At 36.7% G+C, this 15,609-nt stretch overlaps 7 non-coding genes across 7 annotated transcripts; all 7 read right to left on the bottom strand.

Annotated features, from left to right (window-relative positions):
* Nucleotides 1-696: 696 nt before the first annotated feature.
* TRNAR-CCU lies at nucleotides 697-769 on the bottom strand. The gene has a single exon. It is a non-coding gene; the product is annotated as a tRNA-Arg (tRNA).
* Nucleotides 770-1,013: 244 nt separating this feature from the next.
* On the bottom strand, nucleotides 1,014-1,086 carry TRNAR-CCU. The gene has a single exon. It is a non-coding gene; the product is annotated as a tRNA-Arg (tRNA).
* A 2,506-nt stretch (nucleotides 1,087-3,592) lies between these two features.
* On the bottom strand, nucleotides 3,593-3,665 carry TRNAR-CCU. The gene has a single exon. It is a non-coding gene; the product is annotated as a tRNA-Arg (tRNA).
* A 547-nt stretch (nucleotides 3,666-4,212) lies between these two features.
* Nucleotides 4,213-4,285, bottom strand: TRNAR-CCU. Its single transcript has one exon. It is a non-coding gene; the product is annotated as a tRNA-Arg (tRNA).
* Nucleotides 4,286-4,865: 580 nt separating this feature from the next.
* Nucleotides 4,866-4,938, bottom strand: TRNAR-CCU. Its single transcript has one exon. It is a non-coding gene; the product is annotated as a tRNA-Arg (tRNA).
* Nucleotides 4,939-5,532: 594 nt separating this feature from the next.
* On the bottom strand, nucleotides 5,533-5,605 carry TRNAR-CCU. Its single transcript has one exon. It is a non-coding gene; the product is annotated as a tRNA-Arg (tRNA).
* A 788-nt stretch (nucleotides 5,606-6,393) lies between these two features.
* On the bottom strand, nucleotides 6,394-6,466 carry TRNAR-CCU. The gene has a single exon. It is a non-coding gene; the product is annotated as a tRNA-Arg (tRNA).
* Nucleotides 6,467-15,609: the final 9,143 nt, after the last annotated feature.

Genomic DNA, 15,609 nt, shown 5'->3' on the forward strand with positions numbered 1-15,609 from the left:
TCAGCAGAAGCTTGCAAAAAATCGCTGTTCTATACATTCGACCAAATATCATCGTCATCTTATTTGTGATCATTGAAGTAAGCCTGGTGATATTCTAATATTCCTAACTTTTCATTATTTGCTCGCTGTAAAACGTAGGCCTATATAATATATATATATATATATATATATACACATATATAAACGTAGGACATATACTTATCAACACAATTTTCAATGCATTCAACAAATAAAAAAGACGAGAAGACAAAAAACGAAAATAGACGATAGGGTCGTTCAGTTTCATTATACGCCTATTATTAAGTTGAAAAAAAAAAAACATGTTCCTTTAGGTCGTTTTGCCCCCCTCCATTAAAAATAGTGCCGCCCCATGCAACAGTTTGAATAGTTTGACGATTTACAGTAAATAACAAATGGATGGAGGGAAGCAGCTTGTAAAGATACACTAAGTTGACCCCTATGACTGAAGAATGTTGAAGAGTTGTCAAAAATAGCAAGCCTGACAGTGGCTATAAACCAGAATACTTGCCATTAGATCAGTGTGTCTCCAAACTATTTTCCAACTAAATCTAGTAAAAAATATCAGAACAGCCATAAACATAACGGGAAATTTGCTACTATGAGTTTTTACCGACGATGGCAAACTTAAAGAGAGAGGAGAAAAAGGATTTGTTACTGTCCATGTTGGCCAATTTTCACCTCCGGTGGGACTTGAACCCACAATCCCCGGTTTAGGAGACCGATGCCTTATCCATTAGGCCACGGAGGCAGATATTCTACACATGGTATTTAGGCAATCACTGCCCTTCCATTGAGTAGTCCTATCTAGATCATAATTATGAATGGCGGAAGATTTTTTTCTGACTCTTGGTGCTTTATTCAAGCAGTTATTCGCCCAAAATCATCGTCATCTTATTTTTCATCATCGAAGGAATCTTGATGACATTCTAATACTCCACATTAATTATTTTGTTAGCTCTAGAAGGTATCATTACTTAAAAAAAAAAACTTTTCACCTCCGGTGGGACTCGAACCCACAATCCCCGGTTTAGGAGACCGATGCCTTATCCATTAGGCCACGGAGGCAGATATTCCGCCAGATATCTTAAGGCCATCACTGTCCTGCCATTGTATATAGAGATCATAATCATGGATGGCAGCAAAAGCTTGAAAGCAATCGCTGTATTAATTCGGCCCAGGTTATATACTCTCCATTCATTATTGTTCTCTCCCAATAGATATATGCTAATTTCGTTCATATGGGAGTGTTTTGATAAGCTTCTGCTCGTCAGTTTAGGCCTACTAAAGAAATTACCAATGATGAACACTCTGGTGAGAAATGTTTGATACTGCATGCCCCCCCCCCTGCGATATGCAGCTTTCGCCAATAGGGGGGGCCGAAAATATTTTCATCAAAATTTTTCTCGATTAGCCGCTATAATCTGATTTTTTTTTTGGTTTTTCAGGGGGTAGTCCTAACTAAAGACTGAAGTTTTAAATATATGTTAGTTTTTATTGTTATAAACAAGATAAGGTATCTCATGTGGTCTTAATATAATGCGAGCGCGAAGCGCGAGCTAAAATTCTTTGATATTTTATGTCCTTAGAACTGAAGATTCTGAGCAGTTTTTATAATCATGAAAAACAGATAAGTATCCAACTAAACAATGCGAGCGCGAAGCGCGAGCCGAAATTTGATTATAGTAACGTGAAAAGGGACTCAATTAGGACTGTTTTTAGTGATTAATGAAGAGGATATCAGCAATAAATAATGAGAGTGCGAAGCTCGAGCTCAAAATTTTTGATATTCCGACCTGAAAACTGGACTGTCTAAGCGCGTTTTTATTTAAATAAAGAACAAGCTGTGTGTCTCAAGCAATTAAATGCGAGCGCGAGCATATGAGCTTAATTTTTTGATATACTGACATGATAAAAGAGCATTTTGACAAATTTTGGAAAGAATTTCCAAAGAAGATAGGTATCTCACAAATCAAACAATGCGAGCGCGCAGAATTTTGATATAAGAATTTGTGTAAATCAAACAAAATAATGAAAGCTTGATGTGCGAATATTGTGTGCAAATTGATTTCAGAAGTGGATATAATAGGAAGTGTCATTTAATCCTCTTGAATGGGATTCATTACACAGGCAATGCGAGCGCGAAGCGCGAGCGAAATTTTTCATATAAAGTCTATTTTACAATTGTTTCCCTAACCTTTTTCTTGTTTCCTTTCGGGGTCGGGCCGGCCGTTACGAGACTGTAAGTTACACATCATGGGTATAATACCTCTTTCTTACTTTTCTTTCTGTTTTTCGTAGTTTCTATCAAGATAAAGAGTACACTTTTTCTGCAGGTTGTCAAAAAATAGGGGGGCCGGGGCCGGCTCGGCCCCCTCCTGGATCCGCGCCTGAAATGGTTAATGGATGGAAGGTTGGATGGATGGATGAATGAAGTGTATTATCTCGACACGCTCTAAAGAAACTCGGCAGAAACCTATGAGAATGGAATCAAACAAAATGATAATAATAATCCGCTTTTATCATGTTTATATAGCGCTTAACATCGGAACGACGTGTCTCAGCACTTTACAGATATATTATTACCCCGGTCATCAGATTCAATCAGACATTCCGCACACAATGTGTGCACATCCTCCACTCCCTGGGGAGTATTCCAGTCAGTCAGTCATTTAGCAGCTGGGTCGAGAGTGGCAAAGTGTGGATTAACGTCTTGCCAAAGGACGCCAGACCGCGGTGCATGGGATTCGAACACAAGACCCTCTGTTTATCAGAACCACTGCACTACGGCTCCTCCAGTGATACCAGTGATAAACAAAAAATGTTTGATACTGCATGCTCCACCCCCCCCCCCCCGCGATATGCAGTTTATCATCAAAGGGTTATATGGTTAATGAATGAATGAATTAATGAATGGAATGTATTATCTCGCCACGCTCTGAAGAAACTCAGCAGAAACCTATGAGAATGGAATCAAATACTAAGAATAGAGAATCACCTATTGATATTTTTGGCATTAATCGAGATATCAAAATTGGCATCTTAAATGAGAGGAATTTCTGTGACAATGTATTGTTTTTTGTCACCGACGATGGAAAACTAAACATGTCCGTGTCCCCTTTTCACCTCCGGTAGGAATCGAACCCACAATCTCCAGTTTAAGAGACCGATACCATATTCATTTGGCTACGGAGGCAGATATTTAACATTTGATTTTCAGCAAAATTCAAAAATTCAAGCATCATCAGCTAGTAATCGCTGTTAATCCGCGCAATGTAGCCTAATTGTCATCATATAAATTCTTCTTTATCATCACCGTTTCATCATCAATCATCGTCATTATCATCAAATCTGTTAAAATTATTTGTGTATTAACTCGTCATAAATGATTTTTCGTTCTAAAAAGCCATCCCCCCTTCCCAACCCCCCCCCCAAAAAAAAAACGTGTTGTCACCACTATGCCCCCACCCTTAACTAATTTTTTTCTCCTCTCTCTCTCTCTCTCTCAACCTCCTGCAAAGTACTGGAAATTCAACATGGCAACGAATAAAAGTTATAGCTCATGGCCTATTTTCACCTCCGGTGGGACTCGAACCCACAATCCCCGGTTTAGGAGACCGATGCCTTATCCATTAGGCCACGGAGGCAGATATTCTTAAAGTGCATCTTTGGGATATGTGTTTTCTGCGATTGTATCATTATGGATGGCAGGCGTTATGCTTCGTATTGATGGTTTAAAAGAAATATTTTACAAGAAATCGCTATTAATGCATTTGGTGCAAGTTTTATCATTGTATTCACAGCATACTCCCCATTTATTGTTCTCTCTGAATAGATGAAATTTCCTAATACAAATATGGGACCAGTTCTTATTACCATTTATAAATCACCCACAGGACAGGAGATGCAAAGAAAACATAAACGTGTGTTTACAGGGTAAAGGAATGCCCGAATATTTATTAAAAATCCTGGAAAGATTTTAGTATATATAGGATGGCCTGAAACCCACCAAGATGTAAAAAACCGACAATAGAGAATCACCCATCAATATCTTCGGGTTTTTTTTCGAGAAAATGAATTGAATTACTGTAATAGGAATTTAAAATGAAAGGACATTCTTAGTAATGTGATTTCTTTCTTATTTGTCACTGACGATGGCAAATTAAAAAAAATTGACTTTGCTAGTCCCATTTTCACCTCCGGTGGGACTCGAACCCACAATCCCCGGTTTAGGAGACCGATGCCGTATCCATTAGGCCACGGAGGCAGATATCTATCGCTTGATTTTTAGCCAATCATTTTCCTATGATAGAAACAATCGTTCTGTCGTCATCACTTAACTCATCTTACCGCCTTCTCCCTCTCTTTTTTAATTATATCTCATCCATTCTCTCCTTTCCTGTTTTTTTTTTAGTTTTTAATTTGTGACTCCATGTGCAATTAAGCAACTTCTAATATTATGTAATATAAATGCAGTAAAATAATTTATTTTTGGAACATGTTGAACGAAATTATTTTTCTTGTGTGAAATTATAAGTTACCCAAAGGACAGGAGATGCAAAGCAAACATAAACGTATGTTTACAGGATAAAGAAATTCCCGAATATTAAAAAAAATCCTGGAAAGATGTAAGTTTATAGGATGGCCTGAAACCCACCAAGATGTAAAATACTGACAATAGAGAATCACCTTTCAATATCTTCGGATTTTTTTTCTCGAGAAAATGTATTGAATTGCCGTGATATAAATTTAAAATGAAAGGACATTCTTAGAAATGTGATTTCTTTCTTATTTGTCACTGACGATGGCAAATCCCCCCCCAAAAAAAATTGCTATCGTCCCATTTTCACCTCCGGTGGGACTCGAACCCACAATCCCCGGTTTAGGAGACCGATGCCTTATCCATTTGGCCACGGAGGCAGATATTTAACGTTTTGATTTTTTAGCGAAATTCAAGCATCATCAGCTAGCAATTAAGCAATCTCTGTATTCCGCGCAAAATAGCCTAATTATCATCATAATTATAATATTCTTCTTTATCATCACCATTTAATCATCAGTAATCATAATTATCTTCATTATCATCAAACGTGTTAAAATTATTTGTGCATTGACTCGTCATAAGTGATTTTTCGTTCTAAAAAAGAGGTTTGGATCGTTTAACTTTATATACCTGTTGTTGAATCGAGTAAAAGGGTGTTACTTAAGGTCATCTTGCCTCCCCTCGTCAAAATATTAACGAGAAAACTGGTCTGCTATGACTGTACAAAGTTTTCACACAGTTGTCAAGAAGAAATGGTTGTAAATGAAATAACACCTGCCATCAGATCATGGTATCTCCAAATTATTTTTCAACTAAATGAAATTTTAAGAAATAACTAAATGAACTAAAATTATCGATTCAGGGATATACATAAAGGGGAAATTCGTAATTATGTATGTTTTTTTTTCATTCGACGATGGCAATTTAAAAAAAAGGAAAAAAGGAGCAATTGTCTAGTTTGGCAAATTTTTCACCTCCGGTGGGACTCGAACCCACAATCCCCGGTTTAGGAGACCGATGCCTTATCCATTAGGCCACGGAGGCAGATATTCTACAAGTGATCTTTAGGCTATAATTTCCCTACGATTGTATCATGATGGATGGCAGGCGTTATGCCTTGTATTGATGGTTTTAAAGGAAAAACCTTACAAGAAATCGCTATTAATGCATTTGGTGCAAGTTTTATCATTGTCTTTATTGTCATCACAGCATACTCCCCATTCATTAATTGTTCTCTCTAAATAGATGAAGTTTCCTAATACAAATATGGGACCAGTTCTTATAACCATTTAAAGGGGAAGTTCACCCAGACGATATAAGTACAAGCAGAAAAAAATATTAGATCACGATATTGGTGAAGGTTCGATGAAAATCCATCAAAGATTGAGGAAGTTCTGTTGTTTTTTTTAGTTCTTAATTTGTGACTCTATATGCAATTAAGCAACATCTAATATCCATAAAATAATTGTTAATGAAACATGTTGAACGAAATTATTTTTCTTGTGTGAAATTATAAATCACCCAAAGGACAGGAGATGCAAAGAAACGTGGGTTTACATGGTAAAGGAATGCCCGAAAATTTGTTAAAAGAAAAAAATCCTGGAAAGATGTAAGTTTATGGGATGGCCCGAAGAAACTTGTCAGAAACCCACTAAGATGTAAAATACCGACAATAGAGAATCACCTATCAATATCTTAGATTTTTTTTCGAGAAAACGAATTGAATTGCCGTAATAGGACTTTAAAATGAAAGGACTTTCTTAGTAATGTGATTTCTTTCTTATTTGTCACTGACGATGGCAAATAAAAAAAAATTGCTATCGTCCCATTTTCACCTCCGGTGGGACTCGAACCCACAATCCCCGGTTTAGGAGACCGATGCCGTATCCATTAGGCCACGGAGGCAGATATCTAACTCCCGATTTTGAGCCAATCAATTTCCTATGATAGAAACAATCGTTCTGTGATCATCGATCACTTAACTCATCTTCCTGCCAGCTCTCCCTCTCTTTAATGATATCTTCTCCATTCTCTCCTTTCCTTGAATTATTCCTGTTTTTTTATATGCCATAATTTGTGAGGTTTGTTTCTCGTAATAAACTTTTGTTTCATTCTTGGTATGTTCTTTACTATATCTTAACCTACTATTCGAATATCCTTTTCTTTTCTGCGAGTTTTCTCGCCAGAGCCACCGTAGCACATACCCTTATCCCTCTTTCGCCCGATTTCTTTTTGTTTTCCTGTTTCTTCCTCGTCTTCTCTTTTTTGTCAAATTCTTCTTCTTCCTTTTCTCCTCATACGTGGGCATCATCATCATCATCATCACCATCATCATCACCATCACCATCATCATCATTATTATCATTACCAACACCACCACCATAATCATCATAATCATCACCATTACTTTGGAATAATCAAGAGCGCCATGCCAGCACTCACTATTGACTTCTGCTGTGTTTTTTTTTTCATTTTTATTATAAGGGCCTATACTATATATCTATCGTAATTGCAATCGGAATATAATTTCCTCTCGATTAAAGATGTTTTAGAATTCCTCTTGATCATTGTCATTATCATTACTGTTATACTGCAACTATCATCGTGTTCATCATCTTCATCATCATATTAACTACAAATACTGCAATTAAGCATCATATAATTGGTGTAGTAATTAACATCACCATGAAAATATTATCTTCATTATACACAGCAAAAACTGTGGTGTTAACCGGTGTACATATAAAGGACAACACCAGTTATTTTACACCGGTGTTAAATACATCTATAGGTGTTATTACAACACCTTTGGTTGTTACATGAGTGTACACTCTTTAATGCTATGTTCAATCTTTAGGGTGAAATTTAACACGTCAGGGAGTAGTCCTCTATTCACACCAATTGGTGTCAGTTTTAACACCACAGTTTTTACAGTATAAGAACAATGGTAATAACGGATCATATAAAGCGTGCATTGCATTCGAATCAATTCGATTTACCGAATCATAAGGCCTTTGCTAAACATTGCCGTAAGTTTATATTCAGTAAACTTTAATAAATCTCGTTGTGTTTTGGGAGCTCTTTACCTACCGCCTGCTTTTTAACATTACTACAATCATTATATTGTAGTTATTTTCACGCTATGATACTAAAAGTTTAAACGAATCACAATCATGACTATCTAAACGCATTATATACACAGCAAAAACTGTGGTGTTAACCGGTGTACATATAGGACCACACAAGTTATTTTACACCGGTGTTAAACTGATGGTGTTAGTTTTACACCTGTAGGTGTTATTACAACACCTATGGTTGTTACATTTACACTCTTTGGTGTTATGTTCAATCTTCAGGGTGTTATTTTAACACATCAGGGTGTGGTCCTCTATTAACACCAATTGGTGTCAGTTTTAACGCCACAGTTTTTACAGTGTAGGGTATACATATTTTTAGCTTCATACAATGATCAAATGTTAATGTTTGAGTTTTAAAACACGGTTCTTTTCCTTTAGATTAACCGTTGAACAGCATTCACTTATTATTACATTTTTTATCTTTTAAATTTCGTAATGTAGATAACGAAAAAGATCAGTTTTATTTGTTAAACAAAAAGATATGTTTGTTTCTCTTTGCTCGTGAGGTTTTGCCTACATGTATTTCTTAAGCAAAATGATATGAATATTAAGGCTATCTCTTTCTCGCTATTAAGCCAGTCATTATGCTAGCTGAGACGATATTTTAGGAATTGACCTAATAAATCTGATGTGATTTTCTCCGTACAGAAAATCACATCAGTCTCCCAAAACCAAAGTCAAACAGCTGTAAACGGACATTTTTGTATAGGGGGGCTACACTTTATAACAAATTACCAATTCATTTATCGTCTAGTTCAACGATACAGTCATTTAAATCAAATATTCAATTGTATCTCAGTTTTCCGTAATGATTTGCCTGTTGTTGCATTTTCTTTTTTTTTGGGGGGGGGGTGGGTAGTGATTTTTCATTCTTTTCATGCATTCGATTAAGCTTTGTGTATATTTTGTATATTTGTTTTATATGCATGTATTTATGTTTTAAGGACCCCATGGAAGAACAGTGGTATCTTATTGATACCGCTGAAATGGGCCATCCATCTGTATGTTATGTTAAATAGATCATGTATATATTTTATCTTTTTATATGGAAATAAATACAAACAAACAAACAAACAATCTTTGTTAGCAATCATGTCGGAACACGACACATTTTACTAACATTTTCACAGCTGATATTTGAAAACAAAAAGTGTTTTATGATCGCCCCTAATTATCGATGGGGATCATATTGAAATTTATGTTAACTCAGTTCGGAATTATTTACAAGTCTAGATAATTTATTCCAGTAAAAAAAAAAGAATTTAACTCCATCTAACGGATGTTCAGCCGTATAAAGCATCATGAAGTGTAATAATGGCCTCGTTCTTCATTAGTGCTTCCATACATCGAATAAAAATATCATGAACTCCCAAAACTCCCTTTGATTTCACAAAACATCCTAAATTTGTTTTCTTTATTTTCTCTAATTTTAAACGAATTCTAGGGAGATTAAAGCAAACAGTATCACCACGAACGTTCTGCAATAATATCAACTTGCCAGTTTGAATTCTGCGAACGGGTGTGTAAAAAAAAATCAGAGCTCACTGATCATGAGATTGTCAAAATGTTGCACTATATTTGTGCGTACCAAAATGGTACCAAAACATCCTTTACATCAATGTTGGAATTAGCTAATTTCTAAGAATTAGTGGAAATTTGAAGACATGGAAGCACTGTATAAACATGTATGCTGGAAAGAACATAGTACCCATAATGTGACAAAGTGTGGCACACAATGTGTTTCATAATGTGCTACACTGTGTGTCCCACAGTGACACACTATATGTCCCACAGAGTGACACACTATGTGTCCCACAGAGTGACCCACTATGTGTCCCACAGTGTCACACTATGTGTCCCACAGAGTGACACACTATGTGTCCCACAGAGTGACCCACTATGTGTCCTACAGAGTGACACACTATGTGTTCCACAGAGTGTCACACTATGTGTCCCACAGAGTGACACACTATGTGTCCCACAGAGTGTCACACTATGTGTCCCACAGAGTGACACACTATGTGTCCCACAGAGTGACACGCTATGTGTCCCACAGAGTGTCACACTATGTGTCCCACAGAGTGACACACTATGTGTCCCACAGAGTGACACTATGTGTCCCACAGTGTGTCACACTATGTGTCATACAGTGTGTCACACTATGTGTCCCACAGAGTGACACTATGTGTCCCACAGTGTGTCACACTATGTGTCCTACAGAGTGTCACACTATTTTCCACATTTTGTGTTACACAATGTACCCCCACAGTAGGTTACACTATGTGCTCAACAGTGTATTACCCACACCCCAACAGTGTGTCACACTATTATCCACACAGTGTGTTACACTATTTTCCATACAGTTTGTTACACTAAGTTCCATACAGTGTCACACTATATATTCCATAGTGTGTTCCACATTGTGTTACACAATGTGTTAATCAGACCCCGCAGTGTATTACACAATGTTCCACAAAGTGTGTTACACTATGTTCCTCACAGTGTGTTACGAAATGTACCAAAATGTATCATATTGTGTGCCCAATAGTGTGTAACACTACGTGCCCCACCGTGTGATACACAGTATGTAATCATCTTTATGCTGTTAAATTATAGCATTTTAACAGTGTGAGTCACAGCTTAATGTGAACACACTATGTTACACTGTGTTCTTTCCAGCAAGCTAGGCCAATCAATCCGATGACAATGTTGGTTCCCTTAAAGAACTGGCTCAAACTTCGCTTGATATTCTGGTGGCTTCAAGAACAGCGCACTGTAAACTTCATTAATGTTAACATTTACATTCGGCACCAGAGACATCCTGAAGTTCTGAACTAACCGTACGGTAGTCTTGAAGAAAATATTGCGGGCGAGTAACTCACCGGGGCAAGATCTCCTTCCTAAATGTTTATGAGAGAGAATAAAAGAGAGGGAGGGAAAGAGGGAGAGGGGGGGGGGCGCAGACAGGGATAATAAATCGGTTACATATAGACCTAAAGGTAAAACGTTTTTAAAACCTGCTTTCATATTGCTATCAAAGTGTAACCATTGTACCATTATCATACATTTTTCATTTGATCGAATATAATTATAGGCCCATATGATCTGTACAGATTCCTTTTATAAATCATAGCATTGGTCGCTTGATAAATATATTTGGCAAAGTCATCAAACAATAGCTAAGCATTGGTATTTTCGATGATTAGTGTTATTCAATGGGTATTACATTGGAATAATAAATAAACGCAAAATAAGTTTCCTGGACAAAGAACCCCCATCATGCCCACCCTACTGGTATTTGGAATGAGGTTTGATCCTGGGGTTTGATGTAATAATCCACTTTGACTTTATCTATAGCTCAAATAAACGTTTAGGGAACTACATTGGTTTGCTGAAATGGTTATTCGTATTTGCGAAGAGGAAGAGAGACCTACCAGTGGAGAATGAAATAACTCGGGTGGCATTGACAGATCCAGAATCAAACGTAAGGTCTCCGTCGTTCAATTGCAGAAACCTTGTGGTGTTGAAGACTTCAGGGTTCTTCCAGTAGACGGGGTCGTTGTGTATAGAGTAGATGTTAGATACGATCCTTGTATCCTTGTTGATATCAAAGCCACCTATCTTCCCATCGGCAGAAGCCACGTGTGTGACTCCAAGAGGAACCAATGGATGAAACCTGTATACCTCGTAGACGCATCGTCGTAATTTACGTTGTCTTCAAAGTTCGCGATTTCCTTGCGAATCTGAGAGAAGAAAACAAATTCATGCAAAATTGTAAAAGATCAATTTCTCATTCATTATTATGATTATATATAATCCATTTGGTCTTTGGACAATAATTTGAATGTTGATTTGATTTAGTATAGTGATCGATGGCGAATCGAAGCTATAGGTACCCGCATGAATGGCTGAAGTCCCCCCATCAGCCTTCTTTTTTTTAAAGTAATCTTATACTGTTATGATATGGTCAGAACAGACTTAGTATTTTTTATAATCAAATCTCTGTGGTACAAGAAATAACTTTCTATAAGAATTACCCTGTCTTGGAGGTTCTGATCTTCGGCAAGGCGATAGATGATAAAAGCGAGGCCCACTCCAATGTTAGTCCTGCCTCCTACAAACAGGTCCATCATGTGACGCCAAACATCCTCAGGTCGGGCAATAGGGGATTCAAGGTTGTTGATGTAATCGTGATACAATCCGACGAGAGATTTCTTGTCACCCGCGGAAGCTGCCGACTGATCTTGAAGATACTTTTTCACAATGTTGAGCTGAAATGAATAAAGGTGGAAATTAACCTCAGACTTCAATATGCAAAAAGAAATATCTAACCAACTTTTCCCATGGAACTAGAAAAAGGGGGGCAGTTACATTCATTAAAATAAACATATTTACAAACAGGCTCCTTTTTTATAAATTTTAAAATTGGGAATAAAATTAACGAAGTCCTTGACAAATACTAAAGGCCTAATTTCAATAAAAACCGTACTGATGGTTTTCAAATTTTGCAAGATCCTTGAAAGACAAATATTCATGTGAGGAAGTAAAGAGACCATGATCTAGAAAATTATGGCGTTTTTATTTTAAAACCTCAATTGTTTCATTTTTGGGTAGTGAACCTTATTATTTGATGTTTAATTTTACTTAATTTGAACGTTTTACCTTTTCTTTTTTTGTGTGTTTTCTGCAACCACTCATATCGCTTCCTTACGAGATTCCTTTCAAATGAATGTTAACCTCTAATGCTGCTAACTATAGATCACGCCTTTAAAAATGTAGTTTTGATTCAGAACTATCACAGCGGCGTGAAATTAAGCAATCCTTAACGGATTTACACGAGTAAGCAGCCAACTATACCGGGCTTTCATGGATGTCCTCATCTTCGATTGAGAGAACTGCAAATGTTTTAAATACCCCCTTTAGTTCCTCTTTTGTTTGCTTCCTTCTTTTGCGCCCACCAGTGGTGTAATGACTAAAAAAGATGGGGACATGATATGGCATTTTGGGGGCAAAAAGTTCTTAAATGTCGCGAGCGAGTGAAAAATTTTGGCATTTTCAACTAAAAAAGTTCTCTATTTGTGATAGATTTTGACATGCTTTTTATGAATATGTTCATGTTTCGCTGTCTTTAATTCCCCTCTTTTCATTCTTTTTCTTTCTTTTCTTAGTGGTAATGGCATAGCTATCCAAGTCCCCGCCGCCTACCCCGCCATGTAAACGCCAGTGGCTCCGGTTCAAAGTACCCCTATACGTAAAATATTGGGTAACAAAATATTAAACCTATTATATAGGGATGCCAATGAGTATATTGATCAATTCAGATCATGGAAGAATATATAAATATAGGTCGATGACCCAATGTGAACCTTTTTCTATAAATATTGGTTTATTGAATATTTAAAGTTTAATTTCCGTCTTCGCCTCTCCAAATAATATCAAGGGCCTTGCGGCTTCCGTACCTTATACTTTGGTATTATTTGTCGGGAAAATACTTATTAAGTTCTGCTTTATTACTTTACTAATACTTCTTACTAAAACTATCTGCATAAAGAAAAGATAAGTATAGCGCCAATTAGCTGACAAACTTCGTCAGAACAACCAAGAAAAATAGTCATCAAATTTTATCAGGGGCACCCCCCCTATGCACGCTAGAGATAGGCCAATCCACTTTTCTTTTACTATGATATTTTGAACATTCATGTTTTATTATTGTTTTAATTTATTTTTATTTGAATATGCATAGTCACCTCCGGACTGTTGCCTGGTGTTGGGACGAAGAGCTGTGGATTGAAAAGTTGGTAAGCCAAAATACTGAGATCGGAACCGAAAGTGCCTTGTGCCAGGTCATAACTACCAACTTCGTTGAAGGTGATGCGGTGAAAGAGGTCATCGGCGTAGCCTAACATTGGAGTGATCACTGTGGTGTAATCAGGGTTTGTTTGCAGCTGGCTTATCAAGCCCGTGATGGCTGTGTTCATCCGAGGAGTGATTTCATTCCTCATGAATTCGGGATTCTTGATGTATTTGTGGACAAATGCTTGCGTTTCGTCATGAGCAGGACCATTAGCCTGAATAGAAGCTATAAGGAAAAAGAGGAAAAAATGTCCAACTTATGTGACTGGTTAATTTGCAAACAAAATATTTAATGGCAGGTATCTCGACATGGAGTAAATGCAATTAAAATCGATGATTCTTTTTGTATATATTTTGATCTATCTTTGATTTTTTTAATGTAACTTTTACAGTGGAATTTGATGTAAATGATTTGTATGTTGAGGATTTATCAATAAAAACATAAATAAAAAAAATCAACGATTCTGCTTTTGTCAGATCATAATTCACTTATGCAATTTTAAAATAATTCACAATTAATTTCACACGCAGGGCGGAATAATAAGGAGCGGTGCAACCGCTTCGTACGATTTATTTTTTTTTTCAGGTAGTACTAAAAAGGGGAGGGGGGAGACATACGAAAAAAATTCTGGGCTGTTTGACTCCATAATCTAGAGAGTGGCGGAATGACGTCACTTCAGATCAGTTTGCCCCGCCCATCAAAATACCGGCTCATCTTGCACAGTTTGCAAATGAGCCAAGATTATTTAAATAATAAGAGCAAGTACTCAAATTATCATTTATAGGAACGTATAAGCTTCAGAGGGACAACGCTGTATATTAAGCACGTTGTTGAAGTCCGTCACTCTAACAATCATTATTTAAGCTTTTCTACAAGATTTTTAAACATTTAAACAAGTTGTTTAACAAATTTAATTGTATAAAGCTTTAAAAAATAATTGTTGGAGTGATGGGTTTAAAGAATGTGCTTGAAAGTTCAAACAACGTCTTTGCGGTGTATTCAATGTAATGGCAAGATTCCATTGATTCAAAAGAACACTTATACCTTGGTCACATTTGCTCTACGGGGACCGTACGGCGAGTCGAAAACAGCCGTTTTATCAATTTTGATTCAACCTACCTATATGTAGATGGTTTTAAAAAAATGTTTTCTAAAAAAAAAAAGTTTTCTACTCGCCGTACGGCCGCCGTAAAGCAAATGTGACCAAGGTATTACTGTCATTTTTTTATACTAAAATCGTGTTATGAAAGGAAGTTAAGTTCCCTATTGTGTTAATAATGAAGGCTACATGCATCGAGCTTAAAGTTAATCTCTCTTGAAATGGCTGATGGTGTCTGAAGTCAGAACCTATTACGTCCTTAAGATGTTAAAAATCATAAAAATAAAATAAATGACTCTAAAAATAGTTTACTTCACCTGTGAAGCTAGCATTCTTACCAGTCAATGTGACCCATAAGTGACTCTAAAAATAGTTCACTTCACCTGTGAAGTTTGCATCCTTACCAGCCAATGTGACCGGGATATTGACGGTATTGACATCTACATCGATATCTAAAAATTCTTGTTTGTTGAATGCCTCCTGTAGATAATCAAGATTGTTGATGAAGCACATCTTAAGTCCCAACTCTTCGATGTTCAATTGAAGAAGTCCATCATCCAAACCAAGTTCGGTATTCTTTTGAGCCACCTCGAAAAGCAACTTATAAGTCGGCGTCTGTATCATGGTAGGTTAAGAGATCCAGCAGATAAATGAATTGATACTCAAACGTCTCTCATCAAAATTTATTCTGGTCAACGACCTTAACGATACGGGGGCCCTAAGGCCAACTTTAATGATTTAGTAGTCTGTAACGATTTTCATTGCAACATCAATGAAGAAAACACTGAACAGAATACATAAGTAATTCTAAAACAAGGATATGAGAAGGATATAAGGACAATTTGACTTTCACAATGTTTCTCAGTCACAACACTTCAATGAGATTACATGACATATGCAATACATTATGTATATATATATATATATAATGGGGGGGGGGGTAATTCGTACGCCACTG

This window comes from Lytechinus variegatus, chromosome 10 (genome assembly GCF_018143015.1).
Source record: "Lytechinus variegatus isolate NC3 chromosome 10, Lvar_3.0, whole genome shotgun sequence".
Classification (NCBI taxonomy): Eukaryota; Metazoa; Echinodermata; class Echinoidea; order Temnopleuroida; family Toxopneustidae; genus Lytechinus; species Lytechinus variegatus.